This window comes from Coregonus lavaretus (assembly GCF_964263955.1).
Source record: "Coregonus lavaretus genome assembly, chromosome: 16".
Classification (NCBI taxonomy): domain Eukaryota; kingdom Metazoa; phylum Chordata; class Actinopteri; order Salmoniformes; family Salmonidae; genus Coregonus; species Coregonus lavaretus.
The window spans coordinates 17709706-17723712 of NC_140003.1; positions in this window are offsets into that span (position 1 = coordinate 17709706).

Genomic DNA, 14007 nt, shown 5'->3' on the forward strand with positions numbered 1-14007 from the left:
TTTTTTGTTGTGTTTTTTCTCCAATTTATGCTTTGTTCACAAATACGAGTATAGGATGAGTTAACAACATTATTTGAGTATGAGTTAACAGAATATGAACTGAGATTGAGATTTTCACTGGACAGTTACTTTAAGATACAGTAGCTAGGTGAGAAAATCACATATAACAGTCATAGTAAGTACATACATACATTGCAAGATTGGTCATTAGCTGACTAGCAAGTTCACCAATTCAGGATTTAAAAACTGTCCGGGTCTTTATAATTTACACATTGCTGAATTCACAATTAATTTATTTCATTGTTGATTGGAAGAGATCACTTCAATTGTTAGCTAGCTAATCAAATCAAATTTGATTTGTCACATGCACCAAATACAATTGGTGTAGACTTTACAGCAAAATGCTTGCTTAAAACTTTTTAACACAAATAAAATACACAAGAATGGAGCTATATACAGGGAGTACTAGTACCAGATCAACATGCAGAGGTACAAGGTATTTGACTTAGATATGTACAGTGGGGAAAAAAAGTATTTAGTCAGCCACCAATTGTGCAAGTTCTCCCACTTAAAAAGATGAGAGAGGCCTGTAATTTTCATCATAGGTACACGTCAACTATGACAGACAAAATGAGATTTTTTTTCTCCAGAAAATCACATTGTAGGATTTTTAATTAATTAATTTGCAGATTATGGTGGAAAATAAGTATTTGGTCAATAACAAAAGTTTCTCAATACTTTGTTATATACCCTTTGTTGGCAATGACACAGGTCAAACGTTTTCTGTAAGTCTTCACAAGGTTTTCACACACTGTTGCTGGTATTTTGGCCCATTCCTCCATGCAGATCTCCTCTAGAGCAGTGATGTTTTGGGGCTGTCGCTGGACAACACGGACTTTCAACTCCCTCCAAAGATTTTCTATGGGGTTGAGATCTGGAGACTGGCTAGGCCACTCCAGGACCTTGAAATGCTTCTTACGAAGCCACTCCTTCGTTGCCCGGGCGGTGTGTTTGGGATCATTGTCATGCTGAAAGACCCAGCCACGTTTCATCTTCAATGCCCTTGCTGATGGAAGGAGGCTTTCACTCAAAATCTCACGATACATGGCCCCATTCATTCTTTCCTTTACACGGATCAGTCGTCCTGGTCCCTTTGCAGAAAAACAGCCCCAAAGCATGATGTTTCCACCCCCATGCTTCACAGTAGGTATGGTGTTCTTTGGATGCAACTCAGCATTCTTTGTCCTCCAAACACGACGAGTTGAGTTTTTACCAAAAAGTTCTATTTTGGTTTCATCTGACCATATGACATTCTCCCAATCCTCTTCTGGATCATCCAAATGCACTCTAGCAAACTTCAGACGGGCCTGGACATGTACTGGCTTAAGCAGGGGGACACGTCTGGCACTGCAGGATTTGAGTCCCTGGCGGTGTAGTGTGTTACTGATGGTAGGCTTTGTTACTTTGGTCCCAGCTCTCTGCAGGTCATTCACTAGGTCCCCCCGTGTGGTTCTGGGATTTTTGCTCACCGTTCTTGTGATCATTTTGCCCCCACGGGGTGAGATCTTGCGTGGAGCCCCAGATCGAGGGAGATGATCAGTGGTCTTGTATGTCTTCCATTTCCTAATAAATGCTCCCACAGTTAATTTCTTCAAACCAAGCTGCTTACCTATTGCAGATTCAGTCTTCCCAGCCTGGTGCAGGTCTACAATTTTGTTCTGGTGTCCTTTGACAGCTCTTTGGTCTTGGCCATAGTGGAGTTTGGAGTGTGACAGTTTGAGGTTGTGGACAGGTGTCTTTTATACTGATAACAAGTTCAAACAGGTGCCATTAATACAGGTAACGAGTGGAGGACAGAGGAGCCTCTTAAAGAAGAAGTTACAGGTTTGTGAGAGCCAGAAATCTTGCTTGTTTGTAGGTGACCAAATACTTATTTTCCACCATAATTTGCAAATATATTCATTAAAAATCCTACAATGTGATTTTCTGGATTTTTTTTCCTCAATTTGTCTGTCATAGTTGACGTGTACCTATGATGAAAATTACAGGCCTCTCTCATCTTTTTAAGTGGGAGAACTTGCACAATTGGTGGCTGACTAAATACTTTTTTCCCCCACTGTACATGAAGGCAGGGTAAAGTGACTAGGCATTAGGATAGATAGTAATAACAGTAAAATAAAGAACAGAGTAGCAGCAGCAAATGATGAGCGTAAAGTTGTGTGAGTGTACATGTGAGTGTGTAATGTGTATGAATGTGTGTTTGTGTTTGGTCGGTATGTGTGTACAGTACCAGTCAAACGTTTGGACACACCTACTCATTCAAGGGTTTTGCTTTATTTTTTACTATTTTCTACATTGTAGAATAATAGTGAAGACATCAACACTATGAAATAACACATATGGAATCATGTAGTAACAAAAGTGTTAAACAAATCAAAATATATGTTAGATTTTAGATTCTTCAAAGTAGCCACCCTTTGACTTGGTGACAGCTTTGCACACTCTTGGCATTCTCTCAACCAGCTTCACCTGAAATGCTTTTCCAACAGTCTTGAAGGGGTTCCCACATATGCTGAGCACTTGTTGACTGCTTTTCCTTCACTCTGCGGTCCAACTCATCCCAAATCATCTCAATTGGGTTGAGGTTGGGTGATTGTGGAGGCCAGGTCATCTGATGCAGCACTCCATCGCTCTCCTTCTTGGTCAAATAGCCCTTACACAGCCTGGAGGTGTGTTTTGGGTCATTGTTCTGTTGAAAAACAGAACAAAAACACACATGACGAGATCATCCGTTCACCTACTCTGCATCTCACAAAGACACGGCGGATGGAACAAAAAATCTCAAATTTGGACTAATCAGACCAAAGGACAGATTTCCACCGGTCTAATGTCCATTGCTCATGTTTTTTGGCCCAAGAAAGTCTCTTCTTCTTATTGGGGTCCTTTAGTAGTGGTTTCTTTGCAGCAATTTGACCATGAAGGCCTGATTTATGCAGGCTCCTCTGAACAGTTGATGTTGAGATGTGTCTGTTACTTGAACTCTGTGAAGCATTTACTTGGGCTGCAATTTCTGAGGCTGGTAACTAATGAACATATCCCCTGCAGCAGAGGTAACTCTGAGTCTTTCTTTCCTGTGGCGGTCCTCATGAGAGCCAGTTTCGTCATAGAGCTTGATGGTTTTTGCGACTGCACTTGAAGAAATTTTCAAAGATCTTGAAATGGGCTGTCGTTTCTCTTTGCTTATTTGAGCTGTTCTTGCCATAATATGGACTTGGTCTTTTACCAAATAGGGCTATCTTCTGTATACCACCCTACCTTGTCACAACACAACTGATTTACTCAAACACATTAAGAAGGAAAGACATTTCACAAATTAACTTTTAACAAGGCACACCTGTTAATCGAAATGCATTCCAGGTGACTACCTCAGGAAGCTGGTTGAGATAATGCCAAGTGTGCAAAGCTGTCATCAAGGCAAAGGGTGGCTACTTTGAAGAATCTCAAATATATTTTGATTTGTTTAACACTTATTTGGTTATTACATGATTCCATATGTGTTATTTCATAGTGTTGATGTCTTCACTATTATTCTACAATGTAGAAAATAGTAAAAATAAAGCAAAACCCTTGAATGAGTAGGTGTGTCCAAACTTTTGACTGGTAGTGTATGTGTTATGTGTGTGTGTGTGTGTATGTAGCTTGACTAGCCGGGGTGATAACAGCAAACTTTGCATTGTGTGTCCAAAATTCAAATTTTAACATAATTTGGTAAATAAACACAACACTCACATTTCACAAAGTTATTCCTCATTCTTCTGGAAAATATTATCTGAAGCGGGGACTTAATTGAACAGAATTATATATATATTTTTGCTAAGTCACAATGTGTTACAGTATATGCTACCCCTGAGATATAAGATGCATTTATCTTACTTTATCTTAGATATCTTAGGTATTAATGAGATATTTATTTATCTTAAAACATTTCAATGTCCTGCCTTGAAATGATGCCTCAAAAGGCATGGTCCTTGTCGATTGGGACACAGCCAAAGATCCAAACCTGGAACAGGTGCAGCAAGGTAACCCTTAGAGCAGCCATCACAGCAATTGACCCAATCCACAGTGATGGCAGTCTGGAGGACTAGACTGAACTCCTTCCAGCATCCAATCTGATAGCCATCCCATGTTCAGTGTCAAAACTGTCTAAGAGCAGAAGGCCCTGTCTCCCACCTTCACAGGGCTCCGTGGAGGGAACCATGGGGCTAAGGCACCACTCACCTCTCACCTGACAAGTGTGAAGTGGATCTGTGAGAGCATCATAGGATAATAACGCTGAAATCACAAATCTATGTACTTTGAAGGAGAAACCCAAATGCAACACTCACAGATCTCTGTTGTGCATGATCAAGTGTTTTCAATCATCTTGATAGTATTTTTAAGGTGCAATAAATAGAAATAGATATCGACTCGATTCTCTTTGGAAATAAGACTTAGATATCAGGGAAATTACATGATTGGTAACAGCACTTCTGGTGATGTCAGTCTAAATGGGGTTTGCCCCCGCTGTCATGTCCGACATTGCCTTCAGGAGTACAAGAAATTTGATCTTCTGACAAACAGGGTCAAACCATCAATTCACCACACCAATGAAGATGGTATGACAAATTATTGCTTGCAGCTTTACTTTGTAAACTTCCAGAGAGGATAAGACTGAATTTTGATGTTCTAATAAATGCTGAGTAATTAGAAGACAGTGCTTCTGATTGTAATCTGTGTAATACTGGCTCAGAGGGGAACCACACGCTGATGGGGGAATTATGTGATTAATTTGGTGGAGACTAGGGTCTGATGATGAGACAGATAGAATGAGGAGTATCACAAAGGTTTCATATAGTCCATTAGCCGGATTGTTTATGCATGAACAAATTTGGATAACATACATTAGTTGTCATTGGCTCTGATTTCAGTGTGAGTGGTCTAATGGGACTGACTTTCTGCCTTAGCAGTTTTCAGATCTGATTTGCTGTGCTGCTCTCTTTCTTCAAGCTTCTTCGATTAATATGTATTTTTTAAATGAGCAAGAACTAGAAAACTTGTATTGACACTTTAATTAAATCACAGTTTCACATCCATGAAATGGAATGGAGTGAAAAGGAATATCTCAGATTCCTTCCCACTTAAAGATGCAGTCTGGAAACTTAAGCACAACCAATTCAAATTGGATTCGTAACATATATTAATTGCAATTTCCTTTTTATATACAGTGAGGGAAAAAAGTATTTGATCCCCAGCTGATTTTGTAGGTTTGCCCACTGACAAAGAAATGATCAGTCTATAATTTTAATGGTAGATTTATTTGTACAGTGAGAGACAGAATATCAACAAAAGAATCCAGAAAAACGCATGTCAAAAATGTTATAAATTGATTTGCATTTTAATGATGGAAAAAGGTATTTGACCCCTCTGCAAAACATGACTTAGTACTTGGTGGCAAAACCCTTGTTGGCAATCACAGAGGTCAGACGTTTCTTGTAGTTGGCCACCAGGTTTGCACACATCTCAGGAGGGATTTTGTCCCACTCCTCTTTAATCCAAGTCATTAAGGTTTCTAGGCTGACGTTTGGCAACTCGAACCTTCAGCTCCCTCCACATATTTTCTATGGGATTAAGTTCTGGAGACTGGCTAGGCCACTCCAGGACCTTAATGTGCTTCTTCTTGAGCCACTCCTTTGTTGCCTTGGCTGTGTGTTTTGGGTCATTGTCATGCTGGAATACCCATCCACGACCCATTTCCAATGCCCTGGCTGAAGGAAGGAGGTTCTCACCGAAGATTTGACAGTACATGGCCCTGTCCATCGTCCCTTTGATGCGTTGAAGTTGTCCTGTCCCCTTAGCAGAAAAACACTCCCAAAGCATAATGTTTCCACCTCCATGTTTGACGGTGGGGATGACCACAACACTTTCACCCAGTTCTCCTCTGAATCATTCAGATGTTCATTGGCAAACTTCAGACGGGCATGTATATGTGCTTTCTTGAGTAGGGGGACCTTGCGGGCGCTGCAGGATTTCAGCCCTTCACGGCGTAGTGTGTTACCAATTGTTTTCTTGGTGACTATGGTCCCAGCTGCCTTGAGATCATTGACAAGATCCTCCTGTGTTGTTCTGGGCTGAATCCTCACCATTTTCATGATCATTGCAACTCCACGAGGTGAGATCTTGCATGGAGCACCAGGCCGAGGGAGATTGACAGTTCTTTTGTGTTTCTTCCATTTGCGAATAATCGCACCAACTGTTGTCACCTTCTCACCAAGCTGCTTGGCGATAGTCTTGTAGTCCATTCCAGCCTTGTGTAGGTCTACAATCTTGTCCCTGACATCCTTGGAGAGCTCTTTGGTCTTGGCCATGGTGGAGAGTTTGGAATCTGATTGATTGATTGCTTCTGTGGACAGGTGTCTTTTATACAGGTAACAAACTGAGATTAGGAGCACTCCCTTTAAGAGTGTGCTCCTAATCTCAGCTCGTTACCTGTATAAAAGACACCTGGGAGCCAGGAATCTTTCTGATTGAGAGGGGGTAAAATACTTATTTCCCTCATTAAAATGCAAATCAATTTATAAAATGTTTGACATGCGTTTTTCTGGATTTTTTTGTTGTTATTCTGTCTCTCACTGTTCAAATAAACCTACCATTAAAATTATAGACTGATAATTTCTTTGTCAGTGGACAAACGTACAAAATCAGCAGGGGATCAAATACTTTTTTCCCTCACTGTATATATATATTTTTTGCATTTTTTTACCCCTTTTTTCTCCCCAATCTCGTGAAATCCAATTGAGATCCAATTACAATCTTGTCTCATCACTGCAACTCCCCAACGGGCTCAGGAGAGGCGAAGGTCGAGTCATGCGTCCTTCGAAACATGACCCGCCAAACCACGCTTCATAACACCCCCCAATTAACCCGGAAGCCAGCTGCACCAATGTGTCGGAGGAAACACTGTCCAGATGCACGGACTGCCACAAGGAGTCGCTAGAGTGCAATGAGCCAAGTAAAGCCCCCCCGGCCAAACCCTCCCCTAACCCGGACGATGCTCAGCCAATTGTGCGCCGCCCTATGGGTCTCCCGGTCACAGCCGGTTGTGACACAGCCTGGGATCAAACCCAGGTCTGTAGTGACGCCTCAAGCACAAGCCTTAGATCGCTGCGCCACTCGGGAGGCCTAATTGCAATTTATTATTTTTTTGCATGACATAACATATCATAAAAATGGATGACGTAGTACACAATTGGATGACGTAGTACACAAAAAATGGGGACCCGTTATGGCTCGTGAGCATCACTTTCAAAACTACTGGCTGAAATTAAGTTATTGATAAGCATGCACCTATTAAGAAACTGAGAGTTAGAACTGTTGAGGCTCCGTAGTGTCATGACCTGCCCTCTTGGGCTGAGGATCAAAGATGCCGGCTAGGCAAAGGTTTGAACACCCCCCCTTTCCTGGGGGCCAGTTTTATGACCGGTCGTAAATTCCTCCCAGAAACTTTATTTTCCATGCCACGCAGTATTGGGAGAGGGAATTTCCCTTTGAGACAAAGGAAGTCTTCCCGCCAACACTCCAACATCCAAAAGTGGATAATGAAACAATATTCCTACTTAAAAGAATGTGGGAAATGGTCGGAGGGGACTTAAAGAACAATCATGTCAAATTCATTACTATGTTGTGATGTCATTAAAGACGGCGGAACAACATAACTGTATCTCTGGGGATGTACACTTCCCAGTTATGAGGTTTGCATCTAATTGTTGTATAAAATGAATGATTAAGTATAATAATACTTTGTGAAGATAACGATGTGATTTTAGCATTCTAGATGAGATGATTGTTTTCCATATTGACTTGTTCTCAGGCAGTGGCCATGCCCAAATGAGCACAAACATGATGAAATGACCCCTTTTCTACTCAAGTGTTAAACCCCTCCTACGAAAGTCACCTCAGACCAGCAGACGTGAAGCGTGAGCTAAACGTTACGAAATGGTTTAAAACTACAACTCCATTACCAAAGGAAGACCAAGCAGATTACGGTATAAGCCGGATGTTGCAAATGGTTGAATTTCTACCAGACCAGGAAGCGTGAAGCTGAAGCTACACGTTACAAAATTGTTAGACCAGAAAGACCAGAAAACGTGAGACGTTAGTCCACACATTTGAAATGGAGAAACTTTGAAACTCTCAACCTCTACACGAGGTGAAGAAGAAGACAATGCACTAGACCTTATCATCTCAGTCTGCAGCCTGCATGTATAGTTGTCTAGAGAACTTTCACTAAAGACGCGAGTTAGGAAGGACAATCCCTCTCTGACAACCACTGGTACATCTGAAGTATCTACAGCAGGGTTCTTCAATTCCGGTCCTGGAGGGACCGGAATTGTTTTTTATTTCTACCTGGTAGTTAATTGCACTCACCTGGTGTCCCAGGTCTGAATTAGCCCCTGATTAGAAGGAGAGGATGAAAAACAGAATTGGTTCGGCCCTCCAGGACCGGAATAGAAGAGCCCTGAACTACAGGGTACGCTGAAGTATCCATTCTAACCACCACTACGATCAGAAACTCTACCAAGGACATTGGGATCTCTGGTGGGCAAACCAGAGTCCTACAGCATCAACTCAACTATCGAGGACAGCTACACGTAAATACATGTTGCATTTCTAATCCGGATGAGCGGTTAGTGAGGTTTTAAGCATTGTGTAGGGTGAATTACTGAATGCTACGAGCCAGGACATATGGGCCGGCCGATTTAGGTATTCTCAGATATAGTCCCGTTGGGCCAAACAGGTGCTATTTCCGTCTCCTGCGTCTCAGGAGCGAGTTGACTCGGTCAGTATTAATTTCTAGAGCGAGGACATAGGGCCAGAAATGATAGAAATTTGGATAGATATATTTGTTGACCGGGCCAAAGTTATTATCTATCTGCCTATCGCATTTCGGAAGCGTGGGTAGGCCACAGGCGTATCTCTTACATTACCGCGCGTTCCGGTAATATAGTGCTAGCAAAGAGAATGCCGAATGGGATTGAATGTGAGACGTCACTAGTAAACCCCTTTCCGTAGTGTATGGGATCCTGTTGTGTTGTCATGTGCGACGTGAATGCGGTAGGCGAAGTCAAACGCAGGACACCGAGCTACTGGAAACGTACTTTACTCAAAAAGTACAAAACAACCTCCAAACAGGGAGGAAAATAACAGCACAATAAGCAACTGCCGAATGACGAAAAAACAATCACACACAATACACAATGAAAGACAGAGGGTTATATAGGGAATACAATACAACATAATTGGGAACAGGTGTACACAATTAAGACCAAACAAGACAAACACCGAAACATAGATCGGTAGCAGCTAGTACTCCGGGGACGACGAACGCCGAAGCCTGCCCGAGCAAGGAGGAGGGGCAGCCTCGGCTGAATCCATGACATGTGTGCTTAAAACAATTATAAGAAAGGTTAGCTGTGCACTAGATGCTAAGCTAACAAAGTGAGAGCAGCCATTTTGGTTTTTTATGTGTCACGTTGAAATCCCCGTCTTGGGCGACAGAAGTCCCGCCCCTCTGTACTCCCGTTCGAGTTCCACTTTCTGCGATCAGTGACTCCTATTCTATGTGAGGGCAAAAACTGTTCTTATAGTGTGTAACTACAGGCTACATTTATGATATCCAGCAAATCTCAACTGATTGGATATCGTTGTCTCATTCAATTGAATAAGTTAAATTGCTGAACATACCTTTTCAACTAATGAGACATTTTAAACTTTTCCATATTAACCTAGATAAAGCAACACTTTTCAGGTTAATTAAAGTTTAATTCCCAGATAGCCTATACAGGTATGATTAATCATTATCATTGATTAATCAATTCAATTTGCTTTTGCAAGCTCATTGGAGCCAACCCCCACAGTACCAGTATTGACAGAAGTCTCGCCTTCACGGGAATCCCACGTGGCTTCAGCCTTAGGGATAACTGACCCTGGTGGTAAATGTACCCTCACATTTGAACTACTGGCTACACTTATGATATCCAGTCAATCTCAACTGACTGGATATCATTGTCTCATTCAATTTAATAAGTTAAATTGCCGAACATATCTTTTCAGGTTGATCATTTGGATAAGATCCAAATTGATTTGGTTCAACAAAGGAGACAATTTTAAACTTTTCCACATTAACCTAGATAAAGTAACGCTTTCAGGTTAATTTAAGTTGAATTCCCAGATAGCATATACAGGTATGATTAATCATTATCATTGATTAATGAACTCAATTTGCTTTTGCAAATTCATTCACGTCCAACTCCCACATTACTGATGCAGTAGTGATGGTTCATTAACGTCTATAAATAGATTAAAATAGTTTTTGCAGCTTCCAACAACTCAAAAATAATGTGCAAGCTATCAGAGGGGGTGGTCCCCACTCCCCCGCTAATTAGTGAACCCTCACCCATAAAAGGATTGATCGCTGACATCAGCAGCGATACCAACCCTAACTATGCCATTAGCGGAAAAACAGCAGAAATTGCAACAAACGTTCTCCAAAATCAACCATCGGGCACAGGCCTTGTAAAGGTTCTCTCCAGTTTAGCCCTGATGTCTTGCCATCTGAGATTGGCATCGGTCCAATACTGTAGTGCACAGCTGAAGCACGAGCAAGAAACAGTAGACATGAAGGGACAGGTGAAGAGAACTGGGAAAGTAATGACAAAAGCAGAAAAGGGAAAAATACTGCTAGCTGTGGAACTGAGTTTGAAAACGAAACAATTAAAAGTAATTGCAAAATCTTATGACAAAGAACGAGCACAAACTCTTCAAGAAAATCGTTTTCTACAGGAACAAAATCGTCTTCTACAGGAACAACTCGATTTAGCCAAAACTAAATACGATGAAGTCCACGCAAAACTAGATAAATTTGACGAGTTATCTATAAACAGGAGCGCGCAATTTGATAACATACATGCAGTTTTGATTAACATTACCCAAAGCAATAATGTTCTAATCCAAATGCTGCACGCCAAAGACGATCGGTTAATGAACACAATGACCAAGTTGGATGACAAATCAGTGAAACTCATTGAAGCCGCTGACCAAATGAATGATGTGAGAATTCAGGTGATGAAGATGGAAATATTGATTTCTAAGCAAGCGGAGGAAATCTCATCACTGAATCTCTCGCTCCATACTCAAGCCCTCTACCTGCAAACCATGTCAGATAAGTATGAGGTCGAACGGAGCAAGTGCGACACTCACGTGTCTGAAGTAAGTACTCTAAGCGCACAAGTGGACTCTGCTATGCAGCAGAATACCACCCTTAGGTACCATCCGCTACAATCGACCGGATCGCTACATTCCTGCACCCAATCCACCCAAAGTGTCAGAGCACAAGGGTAACAAGGGTGAAAAATGGTTCAATGATGACAGAAGCATACGCCAATACTCGCTAAAAGCTCTGCTAAGAGAAATAAAGAACCGGAAAGAATTTGATAAACAGGAAAAAGACAAGTCACTATGACTAGACGTGGAATTGCCGGACAACAAGTCCGCCCGAATTAACACCCTTAGCAAGGACGTTAACAATCAAATTACTCCTGCTCTCACTCGAGACCCTTTCCAGGGCCTGCTCGATCAAGACACGAGCCCACAAGCTTTGTCTATAGTCTCTGATACAAATGTTGCGAAGAAAAAGGTCAAACACATCGCAAGAGCCAATTCCACTCGAAACCCGATAAGTCCATCTGTTTTCACCATGATCAGAAATTACACATTACGTCGTTGCGAACGACCACTCCACATTGTGGGGAATATGGCCACAAAACACGACTCAAACAGCCCATACCTGGAAACAGCCTGGAGGACTGCTTCACCTGTCATGCGCTAATTGATTCGGGCTCGACAATATCGCTCATCTCTCAAACATTGTTCAATGATCTCAAAAGGGCTTTGAACCCAGCTAAATGTTTGTTGAAAATGGAACGATGCGATACTTCACTTCGAGGTTTCACCCAGACTACCTCGCCTCTCACAATGCGACTCATGCTGTTACTACACTTCCAAGACGTATCGCTTGTTCACCCGGTGTATGTTACCAGCCTCGAAAGTGAACCCCTGCAACTCGGAGTAGACTTGATGGATCGGTTGATCCACTGATGGATTGGAAGACCACCAACTATGGTCACAGGCAACCGTGCCGTCTCCACTGACCATAGTGTCGTCTCCTACCGCTGACTGCGACACAGTCATCCACAAAGAGCATCTATCAAAAGAACCCCTTTCGAAAAAGATTTCTCGACACTTCTCTGTGAAGCATCTGACCCAAGGAGATATTACAATATCTCGTCACATTCAATCAGCAAACCTGATTGACCAGTCCTTTCATTACTTCAAGCCAGCAGTCTCTGTGAATGAGCCACTTCCCTCCTCCTTGGAGTCATGTAAGAGACCGCCAGAGCAGGAAACAAATCTAGTTGTAAACTTCCCCATGAGAACAGAGAGGAGCGGACAAGCCCCTCGACGGGGATAACCTAAGAACACATTTGAGATATCACTGAGGTGTACCACACTGGTCGTACAAGAAGTCCAGTGGACTTTCCACCTCCAAAACAAATGGCAACGATAATCATTCCTTGCCATGTGTAGTTCAACTACTATGCAACTAGTAAAATGCTCTAATCAGGTATTCCGATAGGATAACATTTCAGAATACATTGGTAGGATAGCTGGTCCCCTTGAGTACCAGTAACAATGACAGCAACAGTCAGTCCAGCTACAATCAGTAAGAAGGTTAGAGACCTAACAAATCAAATTGCCCTTGACAACAGCGACAGAGGAGTTAGTGGTCACTCAGATTGCAACACGTGGAAGGGAATCTCCCAAAACAGTCTTCTGATGGTTAACACACATGCCACTAATAAATAGAACCCTCCATTCAGGAGGAAAGTTATTAGAAGTCATGAATCATGATCACACCGCATACGACTGGTTCAGTGCTTATAGAGTACTTCTGTCGTGAGGTTAGCTCCTCCATGAATAACATAGCTATGAAATAGACTCCTTCATACCTATCGCCACTACAATGGTGTAAAACACATTGACTTGTAGTAAAACCACTACAGGTCCCCTTGGCATATAGCTTGAGGTCGGCACCGATTCTTGCTGACCTCCAGTCATTGACATGAAATTTATCTGATTTCGTCAGACTCATTCTGAACAGGTTGCAGCCTACCAGGATACTTGGTTTTCTTTCTCTTGGCATGCGCGCTTGTGTAAGCATAAACGCACATGTACAACGGAACATTTAATGAGGATTTATGCTAGGATCACTTAAGTGTCTGAGCAAAACACCAGCCTGGATAAAGTTGAAAATTTACCCTGAGGCCTTTGATTCTACAGCTACCGTACTCACCAGTTTCTCCCCAGAAATCCATAGGTCATCCCTGTATACTGTACGAAGCTAGCGCCTTACAAACTGTAGACTTATCATGTAGTTATCAACTTAGGATAGTGCCTACGCAACACACCACTAAGTGGGAAAACCCTAGATATGACATTAGACAAAATGCCATGATAGAGTAATTTAGCCAAGACTGTGGACGTATATAGAATTCAGTCCAATTAGATGATTAAGGTGTGGTAACTATATTTTGTATCTCCTTTGTTTATACTTGTATTCATTTTGCTTCATTTTCTTTGACACTTAGGAAGTGATAGAGCCAAAAAACAAGTTCCCCATACAACCATCAGTTAGTGCCATGCCGCTCATTTGAGAAATAAATGTAATTATGTATTTCGTGAGTGTGTATGTGCGTTATTAACCAAGATTGAACCACCAGAGGGGGACTGCCATGACTTGCCCTCATGGGCTGAGGATCAAAGATGCCGGCTAGGCAAAGGTTTGAACCCCCCCCCCCCCCTTTTCTGGGGGCCAGTTTTATGACCGGTCATAAATTCCTTGCAGAAACTTTC